Here is a 6,570-nt window from a genome sequence, read left to right on the forward strand (position 1 = left end):
GTCCCGCACCTTGTCCATCGCTTTCCGCAGGCTCCCCACGCCCCACGCCACCTGCTGCTTGGTCTTCATCCGTGAGCACCCAGCCCGTGCCCACAGGGAGGCAGATTCCAGAGCGTTCTCTGGTCTCCCTGCCTGGTTGCCTTGTGGATGAACCCGCTCTTTGCTGCAAACCTCTGGTGTTTCAGTGTTTGGGCCTGCTGCCCATGGGGGAAAAAAGAAGATAAACCCAGGTTCCTTAACAATTGTAAAACCATTATTACATAGCGCTCCGTACTCCCAACCGCCCCACAGATTGCTGACCACCAAAAGTTTGTCTTTGACTCCCTGCAATAGAGAATCTTCTAGAAGGCCCAGGCCTCCGTTTTCCAGATTCTGGACCTGCAGTGGGGGGAAAGGTTATTAATCCACGTATAAATCCCCGGCTGCCGTTTCTGTCTTCTTGGTGCCGCTGCGTCCTCAGGCCACGTGTCCCCACCCCGGAGCCGCTCCTGCCCGCCGATCGCCCCCACACCCCCCGCAGTGGTGGCACCTCCGGGGTCCAGGTCTGGCCTCGTGGCTTTGCCTCTGGAAAGGGGGCAGTCTCAGCCTGTGTGAGTCGCTTTCCTCACCGTCCAGCCTTCCTTTCCCTGGCAGGGCTCCCTAGAGCACAGTAGGCCCCTCAGCGCCCTCTGTTACCCTTCCAGGCGTTATCTACCCTCGATGGGTCTCAAATTACTAGTGTGGTTTGTTTTCTGACGCAACCCGGATTGACACGACACAGCATCGAAAGGTGGCCTAGAAACAGGGGTCATCTCCAGACTGTTGCTGCCACGGATCTAAAAGCCAGAACTGGGTCTTCCTTGGTGGTCCAGTGGTTAGGATTCCAGCTTCTGCTACAGGGGGATGTGGATTCGAAATAAAAATTAAATATATGTATATATTTGCCAAAGCCAAGCAGAGGACACCTTCCAGAGGGAAATGGGAGATGGGAATGGGAGGTGGCATGAGGTTATGAGTGTTCTTCACCCCAAAGGGCTCAGAAAGTTAAACTTCAAGGTAACAAGAGTGTTAGTCTATCAACTAATGTGTGACCAGCAAAAAAAAAAAAATTTAATTAAAGAAGAAGTAGGTTTGACTCACTAGGAATGTCTAACCTCAAGTCTCCCTGTTCCTTCCTTCCCAATAGTCCTCTAAGCATCCAGTTAGGTGTCCACTTCTGGAATCTCAAAAGCCCATTTGGGAGGCGGACAGTTCCCATTCTGAAACAGCATGAAGTGAACCACAGACACATTCCCCAGCGAAAGTGTGAAAATTATTTTTAAATTTATTATGGTGTTTAAATATATTTATTTGTATATTTAGAATTACATATTTATCATATACAAATGTTTATAATACTATATAAATACATTTATTAGTTATATATTTACATAACCTATAAATATAGGTTTATCGTTATGTGTGTATAATATTATGTATTTGTTTGTGTTTATTATTTATATATTTTAAATCTATACATATGAATTTTAAGAAATAATATGTTATTTCTATATGGAGAAGGAAATGGCAACCCACTCCAGTACTCTTGCCTGGAAAACCCCATGGACGGAGGAGCCTGGTGGGCTGCCACCTATGGGGTCGCACAGAGTCGGACACGACTGAAGCGACTTAACAGCAGTAGCACCATGTTATTTCTATATAAATATACACCATATATAATACCAAATATATACCATATAGATGTAATATACAAGTATATTTATTAGTTTATTATTTACACATTTTAAATCTATACATATACATTTTAAGAAATAATATATTGTTTCTATATAAATATATACCATCTTTGCTGTTGCTGTTAAGTCACTTCAGTCGTGTCCAACTCTGTGTGAACCCATAGACAGCAGCCCACCATGCTCCCCCCGTCCCTGGGATTCTCCAGGCAAGAACACTGGAGTGGTTTGCCATTTCCTTCTCCAAATCGTGAAAAGTGAAAAGTGAAAGTGCAGTCGCTCAGTCGCGTCCGACTCTTAGCGACCCCATGGACTGCAGCCCACCAGGCTCCTCCATCCATGGGATTTTCCAGACAAGAGTACTGGAGTGGAGTGCCATTGCCTTCTCCTATACCATCTTTATATACATGTAAAGTTTCTATATATTTAACGTCTCTGGAAATGAGCCTAAAGGCATACAAAAAGTGAAATATTTGTTCAAGAAAATCTGCTAAAACTCGGCGAAGGCAGTGACAGTCTGTAACGTTGCAGCCATGACCTATTTCCTTCTTCCCCCCGCCACCTCCACTCCCCCTGGGTGCCGGCAAGGTCACACTCAGGGCACCCTCCCCACCCAGATCCAGACCAAAGTGCCATCTTCCTGAGAGGAGCGGTCATCAGTGGTTTCATCCCCCCCTGCCACCCCAGCCACCTGCTGCAGGGCCTACATTCCAGTGAGTGAAGCCTGTGACACAGAGGTTCTGCTGCCAAAAACACCAGGACATCCACCAGCCTAGCCCGACTCACCTGTAAAGTGCGCATTCCACGCTGGAAGAAGCGAGTCAAGCAGATCAAAGGCACCCTGGTGACGGCCACTCCTAAAACAGGATTGTCATCCCGAGAGATGACACCGCTGCCCCTGCCCCATCCTCAGAGTGGTGGCTCAGAGGTTTTTTCCGGGCAGAGAGGAAAGACAAAACAAGTGTTCTAAGCCCTTCCATAAACAAGCTGACTTTATTTGCAACAGAGTACGAGGAAGTTCAAAACCACTGAGTTTGAGGTCAAGAGAGATTAAAAGTAGTGTCTTTAGGTGCAAGTTGAATCACAGACTGCTAATCTACCAGAGAAAAAGGGACAACTCAAAAGAGGTCAAAACGGATCTCAAACACTGACCTCAGAAACGATCCTCGCAAACGAGCCCAGATTTAACTGGAACAGTCTGGGAAGTAACCCATGCCCCAGGGTTTTGTCGAGATGCTAGAGCAATCAGCTGCAATTAATGAGGCTTATTTCCAATTCATATGTCCAACAAGGGACTTGTGTCCAGAGCATTCCCATTAGCTAGAAATGGTAACAATGTGGGCAAATATAGACACTTCTAAAATTATTTACATCTTGTTAAAGGATAAGAAGCTGTTAAGAGAAGCAGTACCATTTATAAATAAAAATGCAAAGTGCGTGACAATATATGACAAAAATATTGCAAAGCCTAGGAGGGGAGAGATGGCAGTATACTATTATAAAGTTCTTACTCTGTAGCCGACATGGATTAAGTATCACTTGGAGGTGAGCTTGGTTAGGTTGAAGATGTGTATATAATATAAGCCCTAAAGCGTCGATTAATGAAAAACAAAAGGCCACAAACACGGGACAAACAGAAAACCACACGATGCTGTGTTGAAACCACCACCAGCACCCACAGCAAATGCAAGCGGCCTAAACGCGCTGATTAGAGTCTAGATTTCCGATTACATAAAAAGCAAGACCCAGTTTACACTTGCTACAAGACGTCTGCTTTAAATAAAACAGTGCAAATAGATTGAAAATAAAATGATAGAAAAAGATATACCATGCAACTCTAAACAAAAGAAAGCTCCAGGAGGCTATATTAACATTATTGACTTCAGAGCAAAGAACATTGCCAGGTCCAAGAGGGGTCACTTCATAACAGGAAGGAATCCATCCGTCTAAAGGACACCGCGTTCATGCGTCCTGGCGTGGTAGGCCTGGACGTCCCTGGCGGCTCAGTAGTGAGAATCTGCCCGCAATACAGGAGACCTGGGTTTGATTCCTGGGTGGGGATGATCCCCTGGAGGGGGAATGGCCACCCACTCCAGCATTCTTGCCTGGAGAATCCCATGGACGGAGGAGCCTGGCAGGCTACAGTCCTTGGGGACGCCAAGAATCAGACACAGCTGAGTAACTGACACGTTCACTTTTCACGATTCATGGTAGACATATTTATTGGGTGTGTGAAAAATAAAGATAATACAGTGAACACTAATATAAAATTTAAAGACTACATAGTGGATTTGATTTTTTTAATGTTTGCTCTGCGGTAAAAAAAAAATATATATATATATAAAGTTAGTTGCCTGGAATCAGAAACAAACATCCAAAACACATCGTGATGATTTTTAGCAGCATTTGAGTTTGTAACTTTGGCCAGATTTAAAATAGCTTGGAATCTTGCACTAACAAGAAAAACAATTTAGATGGAAAGATGACAAAGGGAATTGTTTTGGTTGTGGAAATGTGTTAGGAAATGGAGGAAAATACTATTCAAAAGATGTTTTACAAAAAGTGGGAGATTTTTCAATTAAAGCCTCAAAACAGGTGCCCATGGAATACAAGGTCTTTCCAATAACACCAAAAATGGATTCAAAATTTGAAAGTTTGCAAGTATTTCTCTTTGGTTTTAGTTGAGTCATGTGACATGAGACCCTGCCCAGTTAATATTTTGAATACCTTTTGTCTCAAAGGACATCCAGACCTAGGAAGAAATGTGGCCGGTCGATGACCTAAAAGCTTGAACTTTGGGGATTCCCTGGTGGTCCAGTGCTTAGATCTCCCTGCTTCCACTGCCAGGGGACCTGGGTTTGATCCTTGTTTGGGGAACTAAGATCCCACAAGCTGCAGAGCAAAAAAAAAAAAAAGATTGAATTTGTGGCTTGGATCTTTTAAACCTCTGACGTTGTCAAAGAAGAATTTCAGCTAAATCTGAAGGGAAAATAGTAGCTGTATTGTTTGTTTGTTTTTATCATGACAGACACTGTTCTACCGGCGTTCAGGTTAAAACTCCAGATTTAATGGGATTATAAAATACAAAAGGTAAACTGCTTTATTCAAATTTGTGATATATATTTAAAAATTTTGTGCTTAGTTTTTATAGCAGACTTTATGAACAGCATCATAGATAGGCACGATTGTTTAAATCACTCTGTGTATATTTGCAACTAACACAAATCACCACTATTGTATAGAACTGTTGAGAGAAATAGAAGGCTATGAATTTGCTGATGTGCTTTTGCCAATGCTCATTGGCCGAATCTTGGAAATTTTACAAAGAATTACTGTAATGTCAATTTCAATTCAAGATCTTCTAGAAATGAAAGGAATGCTTGTTGAATGTTCAATAAGCGAAGGTCCAAAAACAGCAGTCTGTATTTATACATATTTAAACTCACTAATACGCACCATATATGAATGAGCTTGGAGAAGGCACTGGCGACCCACTCTAGTGCTCTTGCCTGGAGAATCCCACGGACGGAGGAGCCTGGTGGGCTGCAGTCCATGGGGTCGCTAAGAGTCAGACATGACTGAGCGACTTCACTTTCACTTTTCACTCTCATGCATTGGAGAAGGAGATGGCAACCCACTGCAGTGTTCTTGCCTGGAGAATGCCAGGGACGGGGGAGCCTGGTGGGCTGCTGTCTATGGGGTTGCAGAGTCGGACACGACTGACGTGACTTAGCAGCAGCAGCAGCGTGAATGAGCTAAATTTGAATAGTTGAAAACAGGAAAAGCTTATTTGTAAGCTAGCTGTGCTGTGCTGCGTCTCTGTCATGTCCGACTCTCTGCGGCCCTTAGGACTGTAGGTCACCAGGCTCCTCTGTCCATGGGATTCTCCAGGTAAGAATACTGGAGTGGGTTGCCATGCTCTCCTCTAGGGCGTCTTCCCAACCCAGGGATGAAACCCTGGGTCTCCTGCATTGCAGGTGGATTCTTTACCATCTGAGCCACCAGGGAAGCCCATAAGCTAGCTACCCAAGTATAAAAATTTATACTTGGGTATATGAATTTTTACTTGGGAAGCTCCATAATACAAATCAGTAATAATTATTTTACACATTCTTCTGACCAGTCAATATGTTAAAGATTTTAACTTTAACTGGCTGTGTTATGTAATTGGTAGCAAAAAATCAAAGAAAAATTTGAAGGAAGAATGCTTTGTGATATTGATCAATTTAGAGACACTTTTCAAATTATATCATGCCTCTGAATTCAATGTTAATGATACTCAGTCAACAAGAGTTAGTGAATTACTTAATTTGGAAAGACATAATTTTGAAACTGATGGGCTTTTGCATCAAAGTCAAATCAATTCATCTAAAAAGATGAACTGTTTTTGCCATTGACAAGGGAAAATGAAATTCTGGGACTATATTCAGCTCCTGGAAAATTTTCACGTATATTTAGAACAACGTAGTAAGTCAATCTATTTTTTTCAACTGTGAATTTTGTTAAATCTAAAGACAGATCAAGTATTTCTGATGAAAAGGTAGCATGCAAATTGAGGTGTGCGGTAAGTGTAAAATAACACCAGATTTCAAAGACTTAATGTGGAAATATATATGTATAAAATAGTCCAACAATTTTTACATTGACTGTATACTGAAATGTTAATATTTTGACTTCCTGGACATATTGGCTTAACTAAAATAAGTGTATTATTTAGATTATTTTCACCTGCTTACTTTTTAAATGTAGCTACTGGAAAATTTAAATTTTTACAGCAAAGGAAACAATACAGAAAGTGAAAAAGCAACCTAAAGAATGGGAGAAAACACTTGCAAACAATATATCCAATAAGGGGCTA

This window comes from Bison bison, unplaced genomic scaffold (assembly GCF_000754665.1).
Source record: "Bison bison bison isolate TAMUID 2011002044 unplaced genomic scaffold, Bison_UMD1.0 scf7180017850895, whole genome shotgun sequence".
NCBI classification, from domain to species: Eukaryota; Metazoa; Chordata; class Mammalia; order Artiodactyla; family Bovidae; genus Bison; species Bison bison.